Source organism: Miscanthus floridulus, chromosome 11 (genome assembly GCF_019320115.1).
Source record: "Miscanthus floridulus cultivar M001 chromosome 11, ASM1932011v1, whole genome shotgun sequence".
Taxonomy (NCBI): Eukaryota; Viridiplantae; Streptophyta; class Magnoliopsida; order Poales; family Poaceae; genus Miscanthus; species Miscanthus floridulus.
The window spans coordinates 40,005,452-40,016,156 of NC_089590.1; the positions used below are offsets into that span (position 1 = coordinate 40,005,452).

General features: G+C 44.4%; 1 pseudogene; it reads right to left on the bottom strand.

The window, feature by feature from the left end:
• Positions 1 to 6,701: 6,701 nt before the first annotated feature.
• Positions 6,702 to 6,794, bottom strand: LOC136494983 (small nucleolar RNA R71; annotated as a pseudogene).
• Between the last annotated feature and the right edge of the window lie 3,911 nt (positions 6,795 to 10,705).

Sequence of the window (10,705 nt, forward strand, 5' to 3'; positions counted from 1 at the left end):
AGAAGAGCCTCTTCCGCCAGACGCGCCAGGAGCTGGCTAGCGTCGTGCCTGGGGTGAGTGAGAGTGGTGCTAGGGCGGCCACGATGTCGACCGGGGAGGCATAACCAATGGCTATGTCCATGGGAGAGCAGATGGAGGAGGGCATATCCATGGTGCCCCATGGTGGGCATGGTGCAGCTGGGTGTGGCCACGATGTCATAGGCAGAGGCAGCGTAGTCGGAGCCATCATCCATGCGAGTGGCCATGCCTATGGCAGGGTAGACAGAAGAAGGCTCACCCAAGGCATCCTTAGCAGATGTGGCAATGGGGTAGGCCTCTGCATCCATGTCACCTGTCCCTTCTACTGCTAGAAGGTCTGCTCTGGAGGAGTTGCTATCGCAAGAGGGGTCAGCGCTGCTTGGGATCGGTGCAGAGCCATCTCGGTCTCTGGTCTGGGTGGGCAGCGACCCACACATGTGGGGAGGATCCTAGACCTAGTGGGTAGACCGGCAGGACCCAGGGGTGATGCTTTTTGCCCTTGATGATGTCGTGGAAGAGAGGGAATGGGGGAGCATCCACATGGAGGTTGGGACCGTGGTTCACGCCCTAACCACCATGCTAAGCTCGCTGCGCGACGTCATCACCCCGGTTGGCTAGGTATGATATGACCATGTTTCTAACCCTCATTTTCCCTTTTTGCACCTCTAAGTCTTGTCCTCTTCGTAGTCCCTTATGGTCCATAGCTAGGAAAATCCCAATTCCTTGCTGAAGAGGCACGACGGAGTGAGGGGCTGGCCACACAGCTCATTATCGCCCGTTAGGAGGTGGCTGAGCTTGCCCATGCCACCCGAGAGCTAGACAACCTTTGAGTCAGGGAAAAGGATGCTCATAATGATACCCATGAGGCCAGGGAGAAGCTCATGGCCCTGATCGAGAGGGCATGCACGGATGCCATGGAGGCCAAGCGGCTACGGAAGGAGTGGGATGATTTGCTCTGGGTCGTAGAGGGGCTCCACATGGAGCGTGACTTGGCTCACCAGGACCACGCCAATGCCCAACAATGGATTGACCTCCTCGAGGGTAAGGGGAAAAGGGACCTAAAAGTTGCAGCCGAGGACATGTTCGCCAAGCTCGCCATGGAGGTCGGTCAGTGCTAGGAAGAGGACCGGCGCCTAGAGGCCGAGGTGACCCAACAACGCGATGAGGTGCACAGGCTTTGGGTGGACATGGACTGTAAGCCTCTGGTTTCCCTTGTTGTCTTTCTACCTGGAATCCATGGTAGGCCTTTTGACATGGTCGATATGTGGCTTGGATAGGTCTCAATGACAAGCTTGGCATGGAGGTGATGAAGAGCCGCGTCCTAGAGAAGGAGCTTGGCGAGGTGAAGGCCTCCCTCCTAAAGGAGAGAGACAAGCATGATACCCTGCGCATCGCCGTCTAGCTGGTCTGTGACAACCTTGAACTGGCCCCACAGCAAGAGACGAGCTCGTTCACGGTTCGTGCCATCCAGATTACGGATCGAACACGTGAGTTCATGAGGGATGCGCTTCGCTTTGGCATTCACCAATCATTCGTGATCGCTCGCTCTCACTATGAGAACATCAATCTAGCGACGATGAGCTAAGGTTTTGAGCCTATCTACTCTAACGCCGAGCTAGAGGACATCGAGAAGGAGGTGGCCCCTCTGGCATAGGACCTATCTACCAAGATAGAGGATGAAATCATCCCCCAAAAAAATTAGTTAGTCAGATAGGCCAGGCGGTGAACTTATAATAATTGGACAAGTTCTCAACTTTTGTTATGGCCGAACAGACTTTTGGCTCTTCACCCCTTTTTTATGTATAAAAAGGTTAATGCGTTCTGACCCTTTTTGTTGTTAAGACTGTAAAGCTCGAGGTGCGGGCAAAAAAACTTTGATCATGCTAGTGAGCAAAAATATCGTATCCACTGGGGTGTAGGTTTCTTGCAATCCGGCCAGTTTTACTCAGCGTTTATTTCTGCAACCCTTGCTTCTAGATTTTAACATGAGAAAGGGTCAGGCATAGTGGTTGTTTTTGAATAGGTATGCTCTTATCAGTCCCCGAGTGAGGCTTGACCCCTTGCCGTTGCTGGGGTCGGGTGTCACTAAAGATCGAGGAGACGATAGCGAAATCGATAAGAGAAACTATTTTTCATTTTAGAAACATCATTCTTAATTTTCATAAGTATGCGCATAGATTAGGGGTAAAAGTGATATAGCTGCTCGATGTTCCAGGTGTTGACAAAGACTTTGCTGTCGATGGTCTTGACCTTATAGGTGGTGGGCCACACCTCCACGATGATGTATGGTCCCTCCCACGGCAGAGAGAGCTTGTGGCGGTTCTTGTTGCTCTGGATGAGGCAGAGCACCAGGTCCCCGATGTTGAAGGCCTGACCCTGCACCCGATGGCTGTGGTACCGGTGCAACGCTTGCTGGTACTTGGCTGAGCAGAGGAGGGCGACATCGCATGCATCATCAAGCTGATCCATGACGTCCTTGAGGGATGCCTTGGCTCCCTGCTCTTGTATGCTCTAACCCTTGTCTCTCCATAGTCGAGGTTGGTCAGGAGGACAGCCTCGGAACCATAGACCATAAAGAAGGGTGTGTAGCCAGTGGCCTAGCTGGGGGTCGTCCTTAGGCTCTAGAGCACCATAGGAAGCTCTGCAACCCATCATCCACCAAACTTGTTCAACCGGTTGAAGATCCTAGGCTTGAGGCCTTGTAGGACCATGTTGTTTGCACGCTTGACCTACCTGTTTGTGCGGGGGTGCACCATGGTGGCCCAATCAACATGAATGTGGTAGTCATCACAGAATTGGAGGAATGTTTTCCCAGTGAACTACGCGCTGTTGTCTGTGTTAATGGAGTTTGGGACTCCAAAGAGATGGACGATGTTAAGGAAGAACAGCACAGCTTGTTCAGACTTGATCACAGAGATCGGTTGAGCCTATATCCACTTTGTAAACTTATCTATGGCGATAAGCAAGTGTGTATAGTCCCTGGGTGCTCTCTTGAGAGGTCCAACCATATTGAGCCCCCAGACCATGAATGGCCACATTATGGGGATCGTTTAGAGTGCTTAGGCTAGCAGGTGGGTCTGCTAAGCGTAGTATTAACACCCTTTGCAGGTGTGCACAATTAGTTCAGCATCAGCTACTACTATTGGCCAGTAGAAGCCATGTCGGAACGCATTTCTGACCAGGGTCCTTGGTGCGGCATGGTGCTCATAGACCCCATCATGGATATCTCTCAGCAACTGCTTTCCTTGTTCGATGGGGATGTAGTGCTATAGGATCCCGGTGTGGCTTCGCTTGTAGAGCTCCCCCTCAATAATGACGAAGGACTTGGCACGACGCATGAGCCACCGAGCCTCCGTTTTGTCCATCAATAGCTCCTCATGGATGAGGTAGTCAAGGTAAAGCGTCCTCCAATTAGCTAGAGGGTCGGGCTCTGCCGCTTGATCTTCATCAAGCTCCATGACTTTAGGGTCGGAAGGAGCCGACGGTCGGTTAACCCCTGAGACCAAGGTAGGTGGCCCATCGCCGGTCTATTCTCTCTCCTCGTAATGGACCGAGGGCTTGTATTGATTGCTGGCAAAGATGCCTATTGGCACTGGCTCTTGGTCGGATGCCATTTTCGCCAGCATGTCAGTCGCCCCGTTGAGTCGTCTCGGGATGTGGTTGAGTTCGAGGCCATCGAACTTGTCCTCCAGCTGGCGGACTTCTCGGCAATACACATCCATCTTGGCATTGTGGCATCTTAACTCCTTCATGACTTGGTCGATGTCTAGCTAGGAGTCACCCTAGACGTCAAGCTGTTGGATTCCCAACTCGACGGTGATGCATAGGCCATTGATGAGTGCCTCATACTTGACCACATTGTTGGATGCAGGAAATGGATGTGAACCATGTACCTCATGCGTACCCCGAGGGGTGAAACAAAGACCAACCCCATGCCAGAGCCTTTCTTCATCAGCGATCCATCAAAGTACATCGTCCAGTACTCTTGGTCGATGGCTACTGGCGGTATTTGGATCTCGTTCCATTCTACGATGAAATCGGCCAGCACTTGAGACTTGATGGCCATCCAAGGGCCATACGAAATGCCCTAACCCATCAGCATGAGTGTCCACTTCATGATTCTTCCTGTGGCATCCTAGTTTTGGAAGACCTCGCCGAGACAGAAGGACATCATGACCATCACCAGGTGCGACTCGAAGTAGTGATGCAACTTCCTCTTGGCGATAAGGATGGCGTACAAGAGTTTCTGGATTTGGGGGTAGTGAGTCTTGGAATCGACAAGACCTCGCCAACGAAGTACATGGGACACTGTACTTTGAGGGTGTGTCCCTCTTCTTTCCGCTCTACCATAAGGGTAGTGCTGACCACTTGCGTGGTGGCTGCAATGTAGAGCAGAAGTGGTTCCCCATCGGTCGGTGTTGACGGTAGTTAACAACCAATTTAAACCATCAATTAAACATGCATAAAGGCATAAATATAATCACCAATGAAGGTTTAGGGGTTCAAACTAATAAATTCCACAAGTTTTGGTGAATCTATGTTTCCAGCAGGGTTTAATCAGAAAATCACCAAGGAGGACCTAATCATCAGAGGAAAATATAGAGTTTTGCCATGGTACGTATGGGGAAGACAATAGAAGGGTCCAAAAGCCATGTCACCGAAGTGGAGGGCCACCCCCTGATAGGTGAGGCAACCCGACCTACAGGTGGGGCTGCCTACCCCCCCCCCCTTGGCCCACTTGTCAGCCATCTTCGTATGTTGGTCTTTTATCACCTTTCAGGATGCATCTAGGCCGTTACTTAAGTCGGTTTGATCCAAGGGCTCATGTTTGGACCCTCTGGGCTATATAATCTAGCCCTTGTCTCCCCTAAGAATCAGAAGTCATAAAGTCATTTGAGAAGACAAAAACCCTAATCTCCACAGAGCTCCTCCTCCTCCATAGCATAGCTAGTTAGGATAGATCTAAAGGGAGGCAAACAGGACTTCGCTTGGATTCCCGATCTTGTCAAGAGCATGGTTCGGTATAAACTTTGTACCCCTCTCTCTCTTGTTTCTGCATTATTTTTTATATGCTAGTTGCAATTGTTATTACAATTTTAGTGTTCATCTTATTCATGTTCTTCATTATGATGTTCAACGTCTTCTTTGATTATATACTTAGTATAGCTAGTTTATCATTATGTTTATGCATAAGTTCGTATAACGCTCACTCTAATGTACATAGGGTGGGTGGTTGACATTGTGTAAGCGTGGTGCTTATATGTTGTTTACCTGTGGATACATTCTATATTCTGGGTCATGTGGTAGATCGCAGATGTGACACTCCCGTTGAGTTCTTTATAGTCCACTCCCCGAATATAGGTGCAAGTAGGTTCCGATTACAAAGGTAGAATGAGCTCTGCCTTCAATCTTCCTTAGTAATATCCCTTAGGTATAGATATGATGATGATCTTAGCCATGATTACTAGGTGTAATTGCACTAATCAAATGTATGCTTTGACTTGTAATTAAGAATGACTTAGGAATTATTCCTTTAATATTCTACATGACCATGCTAATGCTATAGAAAGGAGTGCTCTGAGTGATTTATCATTATTATCACTTATTATATACATATCTTATCCTATGACTTATCCCTGTTATGAGTAGAACATTGGTTATGGTTTATTTCTCCTTCAATAGTATAAGTTATCAATATATATCCATGCTAGACCTTCCCAGTGGTAAAAATGTAAATAACGATACCTGGAATACTCTTGAGTAAAATGCTACAATGGTATATTATCTGTGCGCTTGCGGATACTTTTGGTTCATAGATTTATATATATTCTCTCTAGTCACATAATTAATAAAGAACTACTTAGTGTTATTCTAGTAGTAATACTATGTAGTACCAACAAATATCTCTGCATCAACACTAGGGATGACAACCTAGTAAAGTTAGGGATATAGGTTTATGATAGGTGGCTAAGTACTTCAAACAAGTGACACGTTAAGAAATACCAACAAGCATTTTTGGCACCATTGCCGGGGAAGGTAACTAGCAAAGGAAGTATTGATAAACTTATACTTATTGATGGGATTGAGATAACAATTGACCTCTGATCAAACAGGCTTACCCTTGTTTTGCCTGCTTGTGTATTTTATGTAGGGTAATGTATGACCGGTTTTAACCTCCTGACAAACTACATCAAAGATCCAGAAGCATTAATCAGGAAGACCAGAGCTAAGCTCAAGAAAGTCTTAGCTTTGAAATCAGAAGACAACCATATAAGGCAAAGCTTAACACTAGAATTTGAAGCCATGGCTAACAGGACTCTCCGTGAATTCTCTGCTCCAACTACGACCAACATCCATACTAGACCGATAGTCAATGTCGGAGACAATGGATTCGAGCTTAAGCCAGCTCTCATCAATATGGTGCAGGCAAACCAGTTTTGTGGAAAGGCACATGAAGATGCAAGTGCACATCTCCAACATTTCTTGGAGATCTACAGCACCTTTACCATCAAAGGAGTAACCCAGGATGCCATACTACTTCGCCTTTTCTCATTCTCACTTTTGGGAAAGGCAAAGCAGTGGTTCTACGCCAATAAAGATAGAAACACTACATGGGATAACTACTCCACTGCCTTTCTAGCAAAGTTCTTTCCCATAGGCAAGACTAATGCTCTACGTGGGAGAACCTCAAGCTTTTAGCAACAACATGATGAATCTATCCCTAAGGCATGGGAATGCTTTCAAGATTATATTGCAGAATGTCCTCATCATGGGATGAAGAATTGGCTACTCATGTAGACTTTCTATCACGGGCTAACCAATAGTACCCGCGAGACTATGGATGCTGCTGCTGGAGGTGCATTCTTATCACTTACACTTCTAGTTGCGACCACTCTTGTGGAGAAGATGGCCTCCAACCAAGGCTGGAATGAAGAACGTGCTCAAACCCACAAAACAGGTGGAAGTATACATCAACTCAAAGGAAGTAGACCTGCTGTCTGCCAAGATGGACTATAGATGAAGAAGCTTGAAGATCGAGCCAATGAGAAGCAAGAAGTCATGCACATTCATGATTCATGCATGACATGTGAAGTGTGTGGAAGCACTGGGCATTCAGGGAATAACTGTCCTGAGACCCATGAGGATGTGAATTTTGTCAACAACAACAATTACTCTCATCCTCAGTAGAATCAAGGATGGAACTAGCAACAAAGGCCAAACTACCAAGGTAATTATCAAGGTAATAATTTTAATAATTTCAATCAACCACCCTTGAGAGAATTAATTGCTGGCCAATCCAAACTGATGGAGGGATTATCTAGAAAGGTAGCTTCCAATGATAAAATTCTAGAAAACATAAATAATAGAATGGATAGCTTTGTTTCTGCCATTAAGAACCAACATAGCTTTAATAAAATGATAGAATCACAAATAGCTCAGCTAGCGGCTGCTGTTCCTCTGTCCAACAAAGGTAAGATTCTAGGGCAACCGGAAGATCTAAAAACTACAAATCTTGTCGATATTTATAATGCAGCTTACTACTACATAGAGCCATCGACGGGAAGGTAGATAGATTACACCTTGCCTGACAAGAAAGGTGATCTAGGGAGCCCTATCATCCCCATCGCCATTGGACATCACATTTTTTAAGAAGCTATCTATGACTTCGGAGCAAGTGTCAACATTATGCCTAAGGTAATCTATGATCGAATTAATGGGGATGCTTTGTTGTACATAAATATGTGTTTGTAGCTTGCAGATCAGTCACTCTGTTACCCTAAGGGGATTCTTGAAGATGCCATTATTCGAGTGGGACAATCATATGTTCCCATAGACTTTGTGGTTTTGGAAACAGGTGGAGATGCAAGGGCACCCATTATCTTGGGCCGACCTTTCCTAAGCACTGCTAAAGCCATCATCTACGCGGATAGTGCCAAGATCTGCTTCACAATCAAGGATAGAAAGGAGAAGTTTTCTTTCAAGAATCGCATCTTGCAATCTTCTAGTCATCCACAAAAGGCATACCTGCCCGAAGAGACAACAGTGACCAAGAAGAAGAACAAAAGGAGAAGAAGGAAGAACAAAGCCAGGCAACCACATGAAGAGACAGTCAACATGATCAACACACTCCGATCAGAGTATGACCACCTCCTCGCTTCACCATTCCTTACTAAGAAGGATGATCTAGGCATACCAACGATCGAGTGTACCATTGGGCAAAGAATAATCCACAAGACCTTCTGCGACATTGGATTGGGGGTCAACATAATGTCTAAGGTAATGTATGAATATTTATTCGGAGATAAACCTTTGTTCCCTATATATATGCAATTATAGATGGTGGACCAATCAATCTAATTCCTAAGGGGGGATAGCAAAAGATATTATGGTAAAAATACATGATCACTATGCCCTGCCAACTTCATGGTCCTGGACATGGGAGAAGAAGAAGATGATACACCCACCATCCTCGGAAGATCATTCCTGAACACCACCAATGCGATCATCTACGTTGGATCTAGACAAGTCCACTTCCAATTCCCTAGAGAAAGGTACACTGTTATTTTAATAGTTACACTACTTATTAGTAGCCAAAGAAGTCCTGCTCTAGGAGGAGACGTCGATCATCCCGAAACCAGAAGAATCAATCTCCAAGGAATGAATGGGAGGAAGATAAGGAACCTGAAGGTGTTGTAAAAGATGAACCTGCTCCGCCAAAGTCAAGCCCACAGACCAAGCAGGTGTGGAAGGAGAAGGTAACATCGTCACTAGAGTCACAAGAGGCACAATCATCAGAGTCTTCATTGCCGGGACTGGATGATGCACCCGTAAAGTAAATGACTCTTCTCCAGCCAAGTCTTATCCGGAGGACTTAAAAATCTGAACCCTGGCCATGAGGTAACATCGGTAGTTATCCAGATTTACTTTTTAGTATTGCATAAATTATTTTCACTTTAGCATATTTACTTTTCTGCATTAGCATTGCATTTAGAAAAGAAAAATAAAAAGTTTCATTATTGCATTACATCATTGCATCAGGAAAATCCTAAGCCCCATGTGAATAAATCTATGGTGTGTAAAAGCCCAAGGAAATATTCACTGTGGTGGCATAAAAATAAAAATAAACATGCATACGTATTTCCTTTCTACATTATATAAATAAGAAAATCCAAAAATATATTAATAGACATCTTGCTAGAACTTTGTCAATTAGGAAATCTGTCTAAACCTCCAAGGACAACAAATTTCTGAATGGCTGACCGCTAACCTCTTATCCTAATCTGTACCATGAGCTTTGGTGTTCTTGTTGGAGTATTGTGCAGGATGATCAGAAGTAAAACCATCCATCCGAAGTACATTCTCTCAAGCCACTACTACACCCGCTACATGAGGAAAACAACTTCTGGAAGGATGAGAAAGATCTTAAGAAAGACCACGACAACCTCCAGCTTGGGGGAGGAGCATCCCCCATATATCTAGCTAAGTATTTCTTTCCTTTTTCGGTTTTACTATCTTTAAGTTTTCTATATATTTGCTAAAGTCATAAAAAGATGCATAACAAACAAAAACAAAATAAAAGTTTATCTTAGCTATATATATAATAGTAAGGTGTGATCTTAAAAATGAAAAACAAAATAAAAGTGTGTGTCTAGTTTTCTGTTTTTAAGAGTTAAATAAAAGGACTCTAAGGATAATCTCTTGCAATGGAAATGATGACGAGTTGCCCTATCGTGTTTCCTTTCAAGTACCTAGTTTTCAGCCTTGAATTTTCCTGAGTTTTGGATACGACTGTTTGATATAAGAATTTGCTCTAAATTTGAAACTCATGGGTAGCATATGCTTGAGCTAAGTCTAGGTAGTTGACAGATATGATATGAGAAGGTCTGAGCTATTGTCTATGTTGTTTCTAGTGATGATAAAGTTCTAGAGATTTATCTTTTAAAAAATATGAAAAATCCTACATGATGAGTTCCTTGTATGACAAAGCTTGAATTCCTACCAGAGCCATATATAATACTTGGATTAGAAAAACTCTCACTCATATATGCTGCTTATTTTGCATTGAGTTTAGTCAAGCTTTGTTGATGCCTTATGAGAGGTTTGTCATGCTCTTAAAATCAAGATCACATACACACCACCTAAATATGCACTACTCCTACACTGGAGGTAGGCGCAACAACATGCCATTCCATTTAGATCCACCTAAAAATGTTTTACTCCTACACTAGGAGTAAACACCAAAAATATTCTTCATAGATATCCACCAAATAAATGCTCCAAGATCTTCTTACTATCTCTCAAAAGTTTTCATTGCAGAAAGAAGCATGCGCTATGCAAAAGTTATTAAAAAAAGGAGACGGAAAAAAATGGACAAGTGTCCGAGATATTGAAAACAATGGGTACTCAGATGCTCGCCTAAAAAAGAGAAGATGAACAAGATAGCCCCTGTTTTCTTGCAAAGTTGTTTCCAAGTTTCAAAAGAGAGATATGTTTTCAAGGAGCGTAGTAGAATTAGGTTAGCCACCATATACATCCATACACATCCACATCTTGATTTGATTGTATGACTCAACTCTCTTTGGATTCGAGGTTTGACTTTACAATATATGTATTGCAAGTATGCTCTTTTATGCTTTCTCCACTCCTATGAGCTCCACATAAGCCTTAGATGTAGGAAGAGAAAGGC